Source organism: Salvelinus fontinalis, chromosome 6 (genome assembly GCF_029448725.1).
Source record: "Salvelinus fontinalis isolate EN_2023a chromosome 6, ASM2944872v1, whole genome shotgun sequence".
Classification (NCBI taxonomy): Eukaryota; Metazoa; Chordata; class Actinopteri; order Salmoniformes; family Salmonidae; genus Salvelinus; species Salvelinus fontinalis.
Genome location: NC_074670.1, coordinates 15,535,601 through 15,553,958, shown reverse-complemented (window position 1 = coordinate 15,553,958; position 18,358 = coordinate 15,535,601). Strand labels below are relative to the sequence as shown.

General features: G+C 45.5%; 1 pseudogene; it reads right to left on the bottom strand.

The window, feature by feature from the left end:
• Window positions 1-14,744, bottom strand: part of LOC129856803 (nuclear pore membrane glycoprotein 210-like) — a 37,915-nt pseudogene extending 23,171 nt beyond the window's left edge.
• Between the last annotated feature and the right edge of the window lie 3,614 nt (window positions 14,745-18,358).

Sequence of the window (18,358 nt, the reverse complement as noted above, 5' to 3'; positions counted from 1 at the left end):
TACCTGTTGGTGGTAATGTCAGAGTGTGTGTGTTACCTGTTGGCGGTAATGTCAGAGTGTGTGTGTTACCTGTTGGTGGTAATGTCAGAGTGTGTGTGTTACCTGTTGGTGGTAATGTGTGTGAGTGTGTGTGTTACCTGTTGGCGGTAATGTCAGAGTGTGTGTGTTACCTGTTGGTGGTAATGTCAGAGTGTGTGTGTTACCTGTGTGTGTTACCACAAACCCCCAAGGTGCTTTATTGCTATTATAAACTGGTCACCAACGTAATTAGAGCAGTAAAACTACATGTTTTGTCATACATGTGGTATACGCAGCTGGCAGCCAATCAGCATTCAGGGCTCCAACCATCCAGTTTCTAATATAGTTTTATGGTGTGTTGTGTGCATTGCTCTGCTTGGGTTATGATTGGTTGTCTACCTGTAGCTGTGTGTGAGAGGAGGTCCGGACACTCCCACTGCTGTCCACTGCAGACAGGTGAAGACTGACCACTCCCACTGTCTGACCTGACACACGGTAACCTACGGAGACGCTGTCCAACGGCCCTGCAGTTCTACTCACACACACGTTTATGTACCAGGTTGTCTAAATATGTCACACATCTCTATCCAGTGAAATGTTTCTTAGGAATGTGGACATAACAGACAGAAAGTACACACACACACGGGGATGGGTGAGGAGGGGGTCAGTTTGAGGTGCATCAGAGGAAGGTAACGATGTAGGAAGGGTTGTCTGTTAGAGTCTAGAACACGCACACGAACCAGAGCACTGTGGTCCACCTCCACCTGACACACACACACACACACACACACACACACACACACACACACACACACACACACACACACACACACACACACACACACACACACAGTTATAAGTTATAATACGCACGCACGCACGCACACACACACACACACACACAAACACACACACACACACACACTCGCACTCGCACACGCACACAGACACATAGACACGCATGTACCAAATGTGGTGTCCTATAATCCAGCATGGTTGTAAAGAGCAACTCTCCTTCATCCAACAGAATGAGAGGATACGCACAATGTCAACAAAGTCTATCTGGAAGTCAGTGATGTCAGAAACGGAGATGGAGGTCACGGCGGGGTCAGCAGAGGTCAAACACAGGTCATAGGCCAGGATGGAGGAGAGGCCGGGCCGCAGGGGAGACACCTAAGAGACAACACAAGCCTGACTTAGCAGCACTCTGTGGACCGTAGTCAGAACTCCTTGGCTATGGGCAGTGTATGTGTTTTAATGGTGAGTGTGTGTGTGTGTGTGTGTGTGTGTGTGTGTGTGTGTGTGTGTGTGTGTGTGTGTGTGTGTGTGTGTGTGTGTGTGTGTGTGTGTGTGTGTGTGTGTGTGTGTGTGTGTGTGTGTGTGTGTGTGTGTGTGTGTGTGTGCCCTCCTACGGCCTCCTCCACGTCTCCTGATGTACTGGCCTGTCTCCTGGTAGAGCCTCCATGCTCTGGACACTACGCTGACAGACACAGCAAACCTTCTTGCCACAGCTCGCATTGATGTGCCATCCTGGATGAGCTGCACTACCTGAGCCACTTGTGTGGGTTGTAGACTCCGTCTCGTGCTACCACTAGAGTGAGAGCACCGCCAGCATTCAAAAGTGACCAAAACATCAGCCAGGACGCATAGGAACTGAGAAGTGGTCTGTGGTCACCACCTGCAGAATCACTCCTTTATTGGGGGTGTCTTGCTAATTGCCTATAATTTCCACCTTTTGTCTATTCCATTTGCACAACAGCATGTGAAATGTATTGTCAATCAGTGTTGCTTCCTAAGTGGACAGTTTGATTTCACAGAAGTGTGATTGACTTGGAGTTACATTGTGTTGTTTAAGTGTTCTCTTTATTTTTTGAGCAGTGTATTTATAGAGCTGTTATCTTCCGAATAAACTCTTAACTTCTCTAGGGTAGGGGGCAGCATTTTCACGTTTGGATGAAAAGCATACCCAAATTCAACTGCCAGTTACTCATCCCCAGGAGATAACATCCCCAGAATATAAGATATGCATATTATTAGTAGATTTGGATAGAAAACACTCTGAAGTTTCTAAAACTGTTTGAATCATGCCCCGAGGACAAACCATTCAGGTTTGATCTTTTTTGAGGTCACTGTCTTTTCAATGAGATTTCATTGGGAAACCAGATTTCTAAGCGAATTGCTTGCAGTTCCTACGGCTTCCACTAGATGTCAACAGAAACATGAGATGAAGAAATACGGCCATCTTGAAGTCGAGGCACTCCAGGTGTCCTGGACATGCGCCTCAATCAAACAGAAGGCATGATACATATTGTTTTAATCCTGTATTGAACACATATCATCCCGTCTTCAATTTTATCGATTATTAACGTTAAAAAATACCTAAAGTTGTATTACAAAAGTAGTTTGACATTTTTTGGCAAAGTTTACAGGTAACCTTTGAGATATTTTGTCGTCACGTTTGAGCAAGTTGGAACCGGTGTTTTTCTGGATCAAACGTGCCAAATAAATGGACATTTTGGAGATATATCGACGGAATTAATCAAACAAAAGGACTATTTGTGATGTTTATGGGACATATTGGAGTGCCAACAACAGAGCTCGTCAAAGGTAAGGCATGAATTATATTTTTATTTCTGCGTTTTGTGTCGTGCCTGCTGGGTTGAAATGTTTTCCCTCTTGTTTACTATGGTGCTATGCTCAGATAATAGCATCGTATGCTTTCACTGAAAAGCCTATTTGAATTCTGACATGTTGGCTGGATTCACAACCAGTGTAGCTTTAATTTGATATCTTTCATGTGTGATTTAATGAAAGTTTGATTTTATAGTAATTTTCATAGTAATTCATCTTTATTTGGCGCTCTGCATTGTCTCAGGCTTTTTGCCAAGTGAGACAGTAGCGTCTTGCCTAAACTCAGATTTTTGGATATAAATATGAACTTTACCGAACAAAAAATACATGTTTTGTGTAACACTCTATGAGTGTCATCTGATGAAGATTATCAAAGGTTAGTGATTACTTTTATCTCTATTTCTGCTTTTTGTTACTGCTCTCTTTAGCTGGAAAAATGGCTGTCTTTTTCTGTGACTTGGCTCATACCTAACATAATCGTTTGGTGTGCTTTCGTCATAAAACCTTTTTGAAATCGGACACTTTGGCTGGATTTACAACAAGTGTAGCTTTAAAATGGTGTAAAATACTTGTATGTTTGAGTTATTTAAATAATGGGATTTCTGTTGTTTTGAATTTGGCGCCCTGCAGTTTCACTGGCTGTTGACGAGGTGGGACGCTACCGTCCCACATACCCTAGAGAAGTTAAAGACCTGGTGATATTTTACATCAATAGCAGTCAATATTAATCGTCACCTTATTTCAATCTCATCTGAAAGTTGTAAATTCTTGGTTATCTTCACGAACCCTGGCTAACAAGTTGAATCAGCAATACAAAATTGGGTTTAATTATGTATTTACTAAATACCTAACTAATCACACAATTACATATACACAGAATTAATCATACCTTGATTACAAATTACGTCATAAAGGAAAACGTCCCTAGCGGGCGGAACAGATATGACAGCTGGTTACACAAAGGAAAAGGGTCTGGGTTTGAGTGAAAGAGCGGGAAGACTGAGGAACAAAGGGCGAAGCTGTGCTATTGTAAATACAATATCTTATGCATTCTAAATTACCGCCCATTTGGAAAAGGAGCTGCGCTCTGAGGTTGGTGAGCTGCGCTCCAGTAGGTTGGTGGTAGATGGAAGGCCGTGTTGTCAAACCGAGTCCTTTGTCCTTTGAAGAATGTCTCTGGTGGTTAATTGGATAGTTGTAGTAACGTCGTTGTGTGGTAGACGGGATACTCTGTCTGTCCTAATTTACGTTTGCAGCTGCTGTTGCTAACTCAACGGCTAGGAGGTATCGCTTCTATAGTGAATAAGAGTTCAAAGTTCATACCATTCGCAACCAAAGCTCACGCTGATGTTGGCTTCGTTCTGTAGTTATTATCTGAACCATTTTGACATCGGACCATCGTCCTCACATCCTCGGATCAGATAGTTACATTTTCGTCAATGGCTTATACAGTGGAGGGAGAAGGGTGTGTCTGAAAAGTTGTATAACCCATGTCTCTTCACAGGGGCGGGCCACTGGTTGAGCAGAGCCCTAAACTTATGAAAACCCAAATCTCTCATTTGGAAGCTAAAATTACATTTCATCTCTTCACCAATAATTTCATATTCAAACATTTGAATTGAACAACAATTCCATGTGAATCTGATAACTCTGATGTGTAGACTTTCCACGGTAGAGTTTAAGTCATCTATCATTGATGAGAATGTGCCAGATGACAACCGAACTGACATAATATACCTTAAGTACCACCGCATATGTACAGTTGGTATTACCAGAATATAGTTCATTTCCCCCCAACTTCTGATGTTCTCAGAATCTCTATGTTAACCAAGGGGTTTTCTAATGTCACATCAGTAGAGTAGGGAGAGGAAAAAGGGGGGAAGAGGTATTTATGACTGTCATAAACCTACCCCCAGGCCAACGTCATGACAGGAGAGATGCAGACGGAGAGTGGGAGGGAGGCAGACGGAGAGTGGGAGAGATGCAGACGGAGAGTGGGAGAGATGCAGACGGAGAGTGGGAGAGAGGCAGACGGAGAGTGGGAGAGAGGCAGACGGAGAGTGGGAGAGAGGTAGACGGAGAGTGGGAGAAAGGCAGACGGAGAGTGGGAGGGAGGCAGACGGAGAGTGGGAGAGATGCAGACGGAGAGTGGGAGAGATGCAGACGGAGAGTGGGAGAGAGGCAGACGGAGAGTGGGAGAGATGCAGACGGAGAGTGGGAGAGATGCAGACGGAGAGTGGGAGGGATGCAGACGGAGAGTGGGAGAGATGCAGACGGAGAGTGGGAGGGAGGCAGACGGAGAGTGGGAGAGATGCAGACGGAGAGTGGGAGAGAGGCAGACGGAGAGTGGGAGAGATGCAGACGGAGAGTGGGAGAGATGCAGACGGAGAGTGGGAGGGAGGCAGACGGAGAGTGGGAGAGATGCAGACGGAGAGTGGGAGGGAGGCAGACGGAGAGTGGGAGAGAGGTAGACGGAGAGTGGGAGAAAGGCAGACGGAGAGTGGGAGAAAGGCAGACGGAGAGTGGGAGAGATGCAGACGGAGAGTGGGAGAGTGGGAGAGAGGTAGACGAAGAGAGGGAGAAAGGCAGACGGAGAGTGGGAGGGAAGCAGACGGAGAGTGGGAGAGAGGCAGACGGAGAGTGGGAGAGAGGCAGACGGAGAGTGGGAGGGAGGCAGACGGAGAGTGGGAGGGAGGCAGACGGAGAGTGGGAGAGATGCAGACGGAGAGTGGGAGGGAGGCAGACGGAGAGTGGGAGAGAGGCAGACGGAGAGTGGGAGAGAGGTAGACCGAGAGTGGGAGAAAGGCAGACGGAGAGTGGGAGGGAAGCAGACAGAGAGTGGGAGAGAGGCAGACGGAGAGTGGGAGGGAAGCAGACAGAGAGTGGGAGAGAGGCAGACGGAGAGTGGGAGAGATGCAGACGGAGAGTGGGAGAGATGCAGACGGAGAGTGGGAGAGATGCAGACGGAGAGTGGGAGAGAGGCAGACGGAGAGTGGGAGAGATGCAGACGGAGAGTGGGAGAGAGGCAGACAGAGAGTGGGAGAGATGCAGACGGAGAGTGGGAGAGAGGCAGAGAGGCAGACGGAGAGTGGGAGAGATGCAGACGGAGTGGGAGAGAGGCAGACGGAGAGTGGGAGAGGCAGAGAGGCAGACGGAGAGTGGGAGAGAGGCAGACGGAGAGTGGGAGAGAGGCAGACGGAGAGTGGGAGAGAGGCAGACGGAGAGTGGGAGGGATTGCTGAAGGAGCGTGGGAGAGAGGCAGACGGAGCGTGGGAGGGAGGCAGACGGAGCGTGGGAGAGAGGCAGACGGAGAGTGGGAGAAAGGCAGACGGAGAGTGGGAGAGAGGCAGACGGAGAGTGGGAGGGATTGCTGAAGGAGCGTGGGAGAGAGGCAGACGGAGAGTGGGAGAAAGGCAGACGGAGAGTGGGAGAGAGGCAGACGGAGAGTGGGAGAGAGGCAGACGGAATGGGAGAGAGGCAGACGGAGAGTGGGAGAGAGGCAGACGGAGAGTTTGGAGAGAGGCAGACGGAGAGTGCGAGAGATGCAGACGGAGAGTGGGAGAGATGCAGATGGAGAGTGGGAGAGATGCAGACGTAGAGTGGGAGAGAGGCAGACGGAGAGTGGGAGAGATGCAGACGGAGAGTGGGAGAGATGCAGACGGAGAGTGGGAGAGGGGCAGACGGCACGTGGGAGAGAGGCAGATGGAGCGTGGGAGAGATGCAGATGGAGAGTGGGAGAGGGGCAGACGGCACGTGGGAGAGGGGCAGACGGCACGTGGGAGAGATGCAGATGGAGAGTGGGAGAGGGGCAGACGGCACGTGGGAGAGAGGCAGACGGAGTGTGGGAGAGATGCAGATGGAGAGTGGGAGAGGGGCAGACGGCACGTGAGAGAGAGGCAGACGGAGCGTGGGAGAGATGCAGATGGAGAGTGGGAGAGGGGCAGACGGCACGTGGGAGAGGGGCAGACGGAGCGTGGTAGAGGGAGTCACACCATATGCTAGAAGAGTGTTTTGGTCTGAGCTACTTGGTGAAACATCTGTTTGGGTCATTAAGATAAGCAAAGAGAGGACTGAGTGCTGTGTGCTGTGGGCGTGTGTGTGCGTATGTGCTGGCTGACTGGTCATTCCCATCCCAACAGGAAGTAGAGACATTGCAGTAGAAGTGTGTTTATTAGTTTGCTCAGTGGAGTGAGGGCACTGTACACTGAGAACAATACCGCAATATGGCTACTAGCCTGAGTGGCTGCCAGTCTCTTTTAGGTTTCAACAAAAAGGAGCTTTGCCTCTACAAGCAGCATCTTAAACCACAAGGATAAACAGAAAGGATATCGTACTCTAGTTCTATTTCAATCAGAATCAGTCACACATTCTCATCTACAATTTTCACAGGCAATTTGTGTGAAGGAGGCCCTGATTGCAGTCAACAGGTTTTCTCTCTCTGTGTGTGTGTGTGTGTGTGTGTGTGTGTGTGTGTGTGTGTGTGTGTGTGTGTGTGTGTGTGTGTGTGTGTGTGTGTGTGTGTGTGTGTGTGTGTGTGTGTGTGTGTGTGTGTGTGTGTGTGTGTGTGTGTGTGTGTGTGTGTGTGTGTGTGTGTGTGTGTGTGTGTGTGTGTGTGTGTGTGTGTATGTGCATATGCTCCTCTGTCCTTTTCCTTGGTGAAAAATCTCCCTTTAACACAAACGTTGTTGTGAAGACAGATACAGGAGTTGCTATGGAGACCACCATCACTTTTCTCAGGCACATTGCAAGTAATTGGAGTGAGAAGGAGGGAGGAGGGAGGAAGGGAGAGAGGGAGTGATGCATGTGTCTGTGTGTGATAGAGGGAAACAGAGATAAACGAGGAGAGGTTAATGAGGGCAGAGAAAGAAAAAAAAAAAAAGGAAATATGAAAAAGTGAGAGAGAGAGAGAGAGAGAGAGAGAGAGAGAGAGAGAGAGAGAGAGAGAGAGAGAGAGAGAGAGAGAGAGAGAGAGAGAGAGAGAGAGAGACAATGAGCGATAGAGAAACACTCACCAGGCTGGCAGGATAGTGGGGCTCAGGGCACGGGTGGGACAGTGAGGATGGAGGGATGGAAGGAGGAGAGGAGGAGTAGGAGGGGAGGAGGGAGAGGGCAAGAGAACCCGGGGCGCTGCAGTCTACTCTCACTCTGCTCCGCTCTACTGAGGGATCCTGGTTCAGAGGACCCGGGGAGTTCCCAGAGAGAAACCTGGTATACTGTATGAATAGAGATGACAGGCAGAGAGAAACCTGGTATACTGTATGAATAGAGATGACAGGCAGAGAGAAACCTGGTATACTGTATGAATAGAGATGACAGGCAGAGAGAAACCTGGTATACTGTATGAATAGAGATGACAGGCAGAGAGAAACCTGGTATACTGTATGAATAGAGCTTTAGTATTCACACCGTTTGAATTTTTCCACATTATTTTGTGTTACAAAGTGGGATTACAATTATTGAATTGTCATTTTTTTGTCAACGATCTACACAAAATATTCTGTAATGTCAAGGTTGAAGAAAAAATTATAATATTTGTAAAACAAAAAAATACGAAAAATAAAAAACGACTTAAAGTATTCAACTTCCTGAATCAATACATGTTAGAATGACCATTGGCATCTGTGAGTCTTTCTGGGTAAGTCTCTAAGAGCTTTGCACATCTGGATTGTATAACACTATTACTAAAAAAATTATTGAAGCTCCGTCAAGTTGGTTGTTGATCATTGCTAGACAGCCATTTTCAAGTCAATTTAAGTCAAAACTGTAACTAGGCCTCTCAGGAATATTCAAGCAACTCCAGTGGCCTTGTTTAAGGTAATTGTCTTGCTGACTGTCTCCCAGTGTCTGTTGGAAAGCTGACAGAACCAGGTGTTCCTCTACAATTTTGCCTGTGCTTAGCTCTATTCCATTAATTTGTATCTCTCACGATCGTCTAATGAATAAACGTACCAAGGCGCAGCATGCCCCGAGTTCCACATCTATATTTTAGTGAAACTTACAAAAACAAAGGGAAACAAACAACGAACCGTAACATAAGAGGTGCTACATGCACTAACTCAAAACAAGATCCCACAAAACACAGTGGGCAAATGGCTGCCTAAATATGATCCCCAATCTGAGACAACGATAAACAGCTGCCTCTGATACCAGGCCAAAATAGACATACAACAACCGAGATAACCCACCCTAGTCACACCCCGACCTAACCAACATAGAGAATAAAAGGCTCTCTATAGTCAGGGCGTGACAGTATCATAAAAGACTCCATTGTCCTTGCCAATGACAAGCATACCCATAACATGATGCAGCCACCACCATACTTGAAAATATGAAGAGTGGTGACATGTTGTGTTGGATTTGCCCCAAACATAACACTTTGTATTCAGGACATAAAGTTCATTTCTTTACCACATTTTTTGCAGTTTTACTTTAGTGCCTTATTGCAAACAGGACGCATGTTTTGGAATATTAAAAAAAATCTGTACAAACTTCCCCACTGTCATTTAGGTTAGTATTTTGGAGTAACTACAATGTTGTTGATCCATCCTCAGTTTTCTCCTATCACAGCCATTAAAATCTGTAACTGTTTTAAAGTCGGATAGAGACAGCATCTGCCACTCCAGGTCCTCACTGCGATCGTTCAGCTCCGACATCAGCTCCGACATCACACTTTGCATCTGTACGCACACACACACACACACACACACACACACACACACACACACACACACACACACACACACACACACACACACACACACACACACACACACACACACACACACACACACACACACACACACACACACACACACACACACACATCATCTTCTTGTACCTACGGCAGATACACTTGAGTAGATCTGAGGATTGGACAGGTTTATCCAATCGATGGGAATAACACACTCTTATCTCACAGTACACACTATAGTAACAGTAACACCCTCTTGTCTCCTCGTCTCTCTATCTGTCGCTCTCGCTTTCTTTCGCTGGCTCTCTCTTTCTCTGTCTCTCTCTCTTTCACTCTCTCTTTCTCTCTCTCTTTCACTCTCTCTAGGTGTACATGTTGAGGCCAGCTGTTGTGGATGTCCTGGCCCAGAGAGGTGACTGTAGGGTGGGAGAGACCATTCACCCTTCCCCTGGCTGTCTGGGGGGTCCAGGAGGAGGAGAACCAGGACCCTCCCCAGGGAAGCTCTGGCCCCCAGTCCCTGCTGGAGGTGACAGACTGCTCTCTCATCAACCTCCACGTCACCACGTCACCACGGGGGGTATTCACCCCTCTACCAGGTACACACACGCACAGTGTGGCTCTGCTCTTTATGTGCGTAGCTAAGGTAAGCTGTGAAAGCAGAAATAAGCCCCCCCCCCCCACCTGACGACCACTCTCCAACACCCACCTGTCCTCCTCTGTCCTCCTCCTCCACACCTAGCACTACACACACACACACACACACACACACACACACACACACACACACACACACACACACACACACACACACACACACACACACACACACACACACACACACACACACACACACACACACACACACACACACACACACACACACACACACACACACACAGTCATGGCTTGCCATAGTACGACAATAGACATGTTCAAAGCTGGGCTCACTCACTCAGGTAACTTGGCTCCACCACAAACACAGAACAGCGAGGCAGGTGGGAAGCAGAGTTTTCTGGTAGGCCTGGGTACAGGGAATGCTGAGGAAAACCACACCTGTAGGACTACACTACCCATAACGCCAGAAACCACACCTTACAGTACTACATCAATGCTAAACTACAGGAATAACTTTAAAGTGGTTAGGTAAGGTAGTCCCATGGTGGAAGGACACTGGGGTGTGTGGTGAGTGGTGCGGCCTAGCCCTCAGGCGGTGACGGTCCCTGTGTCCTGGTCCACAGTGATGACATCATCATCGTTATTTGGGTCTCTCTCTACAGACAACTCATACTCTCCCTCGCCCAGCACCACCTCTATAGGAGACAAAGAGAACATTGCTGGTGCATCATCAGCTGCTCTACAGCTCTAATAAGTACAAGGAGAACTGAGGACTTGATGTTTTCTGTCTCCAATATATTTGTCTGAGCTTTGATGTTCCTTCAGTCTTCTTCCTCTGGATCTTAGAAAAACACAAAGGGACCCGAACTAGAAGACCCATAAAGCTCCCTAAAGGTTCTGTACAGATCTGACAGACTACACTACTGTCTACATTAGGGACTCACCTAAAGGTTCTGTACAGATCTGACAGACTACACTACTGTCTACATTAGGGACTCACCTAAAGGTTCTGTACAGATCTGACAGACTACACTACTGTCTACATTAGGGACTCACCTAAAGGCTCTGTAAAAATCTGACAGACTACACTACTGTCTACATTAGGGACTCACCTAAAGGTTCTGTACAGATCTGACAGACTACACTACCGTCTACATTAGGGACTCACCTAAAGGCTCTGTAAAAATCTGACAGACTACACTACTGTCTACATTAGGGACTCACCTAAAGGCTCTGTAAAGATCTGACAGACTACACTACTGTCTACATTAGGGACTCACCTAAAGGCTCTGTACAGATCTGACAGACTACACTACTGTCTACATTAGGGACTCACCTAAAGGCTCTGTACAGATCTGACAGACTACACTACTGTCTACATTAGGGACTCACCTAAAGGCTCTGTAAAGATCTGACAGACTACACTACTCTCTACTCACCCGTTTCTGTGTCATGCACGCTTTTCCAGAGTCTGAAGGAGAGGGTGGAGCCTAGCAGCAGGTAGGCGTCATGGGAGGGGCTAAGGTAGAGTCTGTCTGTCACAGTCAGGCTCACAGAGGCTGGCTCTACCCACTAAGTAACACACAGGGGACAGGTAAAAACCAGCACAAACTCTTCTTACACATAAACTAATCCATCGATCTTCATCCATAATCTATCGCCCCATCCACTCATCCATCATTCCAGGTGCTTCATCAATGTATTTATCCTTCGGAAGCAAATGCATCAATCCCTTCATCCACTCCTCCATCCTCCTTACCTTGTAGTCTGGGTGCGAGAGGGAGGCCCTGACCCGTACCACCCCGCTACGGACCCCCTCCAGCAACACACTGTCCCCTTTCTGACCTGCTTCCTCCAGGGACAGGATGTGATGGGGCGGGGAGTAGCCCGCCTCTGAGAAACGCACAAACCTACACAACATACAGCATATACAGCGCATTCAGAAAGTATTCAGACCCCTTGACTTTTTCCACATTTTGTTACGTGACAGCCCTATTCTAAAATTGATTAAATTGTTTTCCCCCTCATCAATCTACACACAATACCCAATAATGACAGAGCAAAAACAGTTTTTTTGAATTTTCTGGTAATTTATTACAAATAAAAAACTGAAATATTACATTTACATAAGTATTCAGACCTTTTCTCAGTACTTTGTTGAAGCATCTTTGGTAGCGATTACAGCCTCGAGTCTTCTTGGGTATGACGCTGCAAGCTTGTCACACCTGTATTTGGGGAGTTTCTTCCATTCTTCTCTGCAGATCCTCTCAAGCTCTGTCAGGTTGGATGGGGAATGTCGCTGCACAGCTATTTTCAGGTCTCTTCAGAGATGTTCGATCGGGTTCAAGTCTGGGCTCTGGCTGGCCCACTCAAAGACATTAAAAGACTTGTCCCAAAGCCACTCGTGCATTGTCTTGGCTGTGTGCTTAGAATCATTGTCCTGTTGGAAGGTGAACCTACGCCCCGGTCTGAGGTCCTGAGCGGGTTTTCATCAAGTTCTCTCTGTACTTTGCTCCATTCATCTGTCCCACGATCTTGACTAGTCTCCCAGTCCCTGCTACTGAAAAACATCCACACAGCATGATGTGCCACCCCCATGCTTCACCGTAGGGATGGTGCCAGGTTTCCTCCAGACATGACACTTGGCATTCAGGCCAAACAGTTCAATCTTGGTTTCATCAGACCAGAGAATCTTGTTTCTCATGGTCTGAGAGTCCTTTAGGTGCCTTTTGGCAAATTCAAAGTGGGCTGTCATGTGCCTTTTACTGAAGAGTGGCTTCCATCTGGCCGCTCTACCATAAATTCCTGATTGGTGGAGTGCTGCAGAGATTGTTGTCCTTCTGGAAGGTTCTCCCATCTCCACAGAAGAACAATGGAGCTCTGCCAGAGTGACCATAGGGTTCTTGGTCACCTTCTCCCCCGATTGCTGTGTGGCCGGGCGGCCAGCTCTAGGAAGTCTTGGTGGCTCCAAACTTCTTCCATTTAAGAATGATTGAGGCCACTGTATTCTTGGGGATATTGAATGCTATAGACATTTTTTGGTACCTTTCCCCAGATCTGTGCCTCGACACAATCCTGTCTTGGAGCTCTACGGACAATTCCTTTGACCTCATGGCTTGGTTTTTGCTCTGACATGCACTGTCAACTGTGAGACCTTATATTGACAGGTGTGTGCCTTTCCAAATCATGTCCAATCAATTGAATTTACCACAGGTGGACTCCAATCAAGTTGTAGAAACATCTCAAGGATGATCAATAGAAACAGGGTGTGAATACTTATGTAAATAAGGTATTTCTTTTATTTTTATTCTAAAACCTGTTTTTGTTTTGACATTATGGGGTATTGTGTGTAGATTGATGAGGAAAATGTTTATTTAATCAATTTTAGAATATGGGTGTAACGTAACAAAATGTGGAAAAAGTCAAGGGGTCTGAATACGCTGTACCATAACATTTTCAGTTGACTGTATGTTTCTTTCATCTTTCACCTTCCTTTGTCATTATTTCCCTCTTTCTCCATCCCTCTCTCTCTCACCTAACAATCTCTGCTGTCTCTGAGTCCTTTACTAGCCTCCACTCAAACTGTAGACCTGCCAGACTACTGAATGTGTTGAGAGAGAGAGAGAGAGAGAGAGAGAGAGAGAGAGAGAGAGAGAGAGAGAGAGAGAGAGAGAGAGAGAGAGAGAGAGAGAGAGACAGAGAGAGAGAGAGACAGAGAGAGAGAGACAGAGAGCGAGAGAGAGAGACGGAGAGAGAGAGAGAGAGAGAGAGAGAGAGACAGAGAGAGAGAGAGAGAGAGAGAGAGACAGAGAGAGAGAGAGAGAGAGACAGAGAGAGAGAGACAGAGAGAGAGACAGAGAGAGAGAGAGAGAGAGAGAGAGAGAGAGAGAGACAGAGAGAGAGAGAGAGACAGAGAGAGACAGAGAGAGAGAGACAGAGAGAGAGAGAGAGAGAGAGACAGAGAGAGAGAGAGACAGAGACAGAGAGAGAGAGAGAGACAGAGAGAGAGAGAGACAGAGAGAGAGAGAGAGAGACGGAGAGAGAGAGAGAGAGAGAGAGAGAGAGAGAGAGAGAGAGAGAGAGAGAGAGAGAGAGAGAGAGAGAGAGATGACATCCTCAGGCAGAGGCTCCTGGTGCCAGAAGGGAGCAGTAAACACACAGATCCAAGATCCAGGTTCTTTAGCACAACAGTCAGTCAGTCAGTCTGTCTGTCTGCAGGGACTAGCCTCAGGTTAGTTAGCCTTGAGTCTAACACCTGCTGTCTTTTTCCTCCAGTCTACCCTGGGCTATTGGATGGCTATACAATCTGAACACTGTGACCTGGATGAGTTTCTAAGCCAAGAGAATAGAGAGAAAAGGGAACTTCTGGGGCTGGATGTGGATAATAGACAAAAGGTGATAGACAGGTTCGTTTTGAACTAGGCCTGGCAGCCGAAAACTGTCGACAATAAAACAAAGTTTCCTTTTAACCCTTTGGATTTGAGTTTTTCCCTCTTTGAGCCTGTGGTACATTTGGATGTGTGGGGCATTTAAGCTCAGCTCTGGAAGGAACATCAGTGGGCCCATGCTCAGCGCTCGTTCTTATGGAGGGATGAAAGGAGGAACAACCCCTTGTCTACATATTGACAGCCTTTAGCCCTCAGAGTTAAATGTGTAGGCTGGGGGATATGTCAATGACAAGGCGAGTACCTCCTGAGTCCAGTGCCATGACGGAGAGCACGAGGGGTGGGTCCTCGGTGAACAGTTGACGCGTCGTCGTGACAACCTGAATCTGCTTGATCTGGTCAACAATGACACAGATCAATGACACAGGTGACACAGGTTAACAATGACCCAGGTTAACTAGCTAACGTTAACTAGCTAACGTTAACTAGCTAACTTTAACTAGCTAACGTTAACTAGCTAACTTTAACTAGCTAACGTTAACTAGCTAACGTTAACTCACCCCATTCCGTACAAATGTGCGCAACTGCAACATTCAAACGAGGCTACAAAGAAAACTAATGGGACTGTAGCGACTTCAAAATCGGGGGTGTGAACTAGGTTTCTATTCAAGCGTTGATCGACATGGTAATGGCTCTATAGTATTGGAGAAAAGTTGAAAGAACGGACCCTCCATTACATCGTGACGTGTCATGTCGTAACATACAGCACGCATAAAGCAACTATTTCGGTCTTACAATCTCTTTCCACCAGGTGTAGCACTTCTCTCATCGTTTAAAAACAAGAAATGGACACGGGGGTAAGGGGGGAGTAATTTGTTGCGTCATCATTGCATGCGATCATCATTCTCAAAGCCGCTGTTTACTGATCACTTTAGCACCGCCCTAAAAACCCGATTCAAATTCGACACAAACCTTCAAATAGGTATGTAATGACACATTAGGCTCATTGCCTGCTTGAATTATGCAGAAACGGGCAGCGTTTAGGTGATGTAATTGATAATGTTGGAAAGGGGAGAAATTGTGCTTTACAATGGTATTGACATTACAGTTGATCTGGAAGTATTACGTTTTTGGGGCGCTAAAATAAGGGCAATTGTACGGACCAAGGCGATGTACGAGTTTACGTTAAGCTTAGAGGTTTCGATAGCCATTGCTAGCTAACAAGTAATAAAAAACGATATATGTTCGTCAGTGATTTGTCATTTCTAAATAAACAAATTAATGAGACAAAAACAGCAACTAAAAAGCTATTAAACTAAACAATATTGCAAAATGTAGGTAGACAGCAACGCGTCACGATCATTGTTGATTTTTGATCTCAGCTACCAAAAACAAAGAAGTGCGTTCATGACGAGCTAGTGACAGAAGAACAGTGACGTCATGTGTTTACAGTCTTGAACATTTCCCAACCAACTCTACTCTTCTTGGGGACCAAAATAATTATTTGGACAGACAGGCTACATTTGTTTTATCTAACATTAAATTATTAAACTTTTTACATTGATATACAATACATTTTGTATCTCCAAGGAACAAATACAATTTCACACCATAACACGTCTTCAAACACTCGTTATGCAGCTGCAACTAGATTCTTTAAAGTGCCAATCTGCGATTAAAACAATAACAAAGCAGACGGCCCGCCTCTGTTTTGGTAAAAAGCTGAGGGATGGGCCTGAAGAAATGTAACCACTCTCAAATTCATAGACATAGCTTTGGATGCAAGCAGTGATCATCCATAATATCAACATGATCGTTTTAACCATCTTTTGAGGCTATATAGTGTTTGTTTACATTTACAATGTTTACAAACATTTTAGTCAAACAAGTTCATATTTTGGGTTCTGATGGGGTGTGACAGTTGAACTAAGCTCATGAGGAATTTATAAATTGAAGTAAACTAACGGACAACAACACTTAGGCTTCTACTTCCAGATTATACAAATAGAAATCAAAACTGGATGGTGTTCAGAGATAGATGGGAGGGGTTGAGTGGAGCTGAAGGATGAGACTAAAAACAAATAAAATATAACTATTGTAACATAAGCATTTATAAGTTATATTCTTCAAGAATCAATAACTATAGCATTCATTTATGTCAAATGTATGTAACAAGTGCAGATTGCCATTATAACAACAATGTGAGGTGTAAATTGGACTGGGGAAAGAAAACACTTGCATTTTAGCATGTAGGCCACATTGTGTTGCCAATAAAAGCAGGTATTCTGACATAGGAAAAGGAAAGGGAAAGGGGGATACCTAGTCAGTTGTACAACTGAATGCATTCAACTGAAATGTGTCTTCCGCATTTAACCCACCCCTCTGAATCAGAGCGGTGCGGAGAACTGCCTTAATCGAAATCCAGGTCTTCGGCGCCCGGGGAACAGGGGGTTAACTGCCTTGCTTAGGGGCAGAATGACAGATTTGAACCTTGTCAGGTCGGGATTTGATCAAGCAACCTTTCGGAACAGGACAGGTTTCTACAGTCAGAGTAGTTTTTATGCTGCAGGTAAACTGTAATGATTCAAAAGAAGAAAGAACAGGCAAGACAAAATTCACCCAATAACTCAGTGATGTTATATAGATATATACTTTATTCATTATCTCTGATAAAATAAAATTACAAAATAATTTCACCCTCAAACGCACCTCCCTTGTCCATTATTTATTATTATTAAAGTTTATAATTAATACATTTAGCATAATTGTCAGGACGAATGAGAAGAATACTATAGTATAATAATAGTAGATATTAGCTATAACCGTTAAATTGTAATGGTAGAAAAGACTGAGCAATACAAAGCTATGTAGATTTCAGTAACAGTATACTGTACAGTACAATATTCCAAGCGGGTGTAACTCAGTATTCCGGCCACAGAATGTCACTATAAGACAGTTTTCAAAATGGTCTCCGTAGAAAGGGCTTACAGAAGAAAATAGTATCTTATTCCATCACATCATAATAATTATTCTCTCAGATATATAGTCTCTCCCTCTATAGGGTTAAGTTTTGTAAGTAACCGTTTCTCTCTTGCCATGGCCTGTATCCTTTGTCTGGTTAATATTCCTTCATTTCCTGTCTATGGCAGTCCATCGAGCACAGTAAAAAGTGCAGTCCATAAAGCACTAGTACTAGTCCAAATCCAATGTTCCTTGAAAAACATTGTCAGGAAATCTGAAACTCCTCTTCCCATCTCCCCAGTGACATCCTCTTCTGCCTCTCTTTTGTAGTCCATTTGAGAGAGAGCACTTTGGTAGATTGTGTGTGTGTGTGTGTCCGCATGTGGGTGTGGTTCAGCGTGTATGTGTGTGGGTTTAGGCATATCTGTGCCCCTGTGCAAACTGTGTGCTTGTGGTTTGAAATGTACAGCATACATTCATTAAAACAGAGTTTTGTGAGCGTGTGTGCATAAGGAAATATGGCAGCAGTGTTTCCTTGGACCGTGTCGATGCTCTCTGTGTCAAGTAATAAATGCCTGGCAGTGTGTTCTTTTCAGTTGGACTTAGTGCATTGTCTGCTTGGCAGTATATAGGCTATAGTATAGGCTGTACTATAGTGTTTTATAGTCTACTATAGTATGCTGCGCAATATTGTGTGCTATTTTGTGTGTGTGTGTGTGTGTTTGCTGTGTATTTTGTTGTGGTGTGTTTATGTTGCCATGGTGTGTGTGTAGGTGTGTGTTAAAAGGTAGGCATACTACATGGAGAGTGTGTGTTTGTGTGTGCGTGTGTGGTGTTTAGTATGTATTATGGTCGTTGATTAAATGGTTCGTTAAAGGGATGCTCGTTACCACACAAGTAGCAGTTAGATAGAAAATAGATCATAAGGACAAAAAGTCATAGTCAATAATTCCTGATGGAGGGAGGGGAGGGCGAGAAATGGAGGGAGAGAATGAGATGAAGAGAAAGAGGGATAGAGGGATGAATGGAAAAAGAGAGGGAGAAGTTTTTCTGTCAT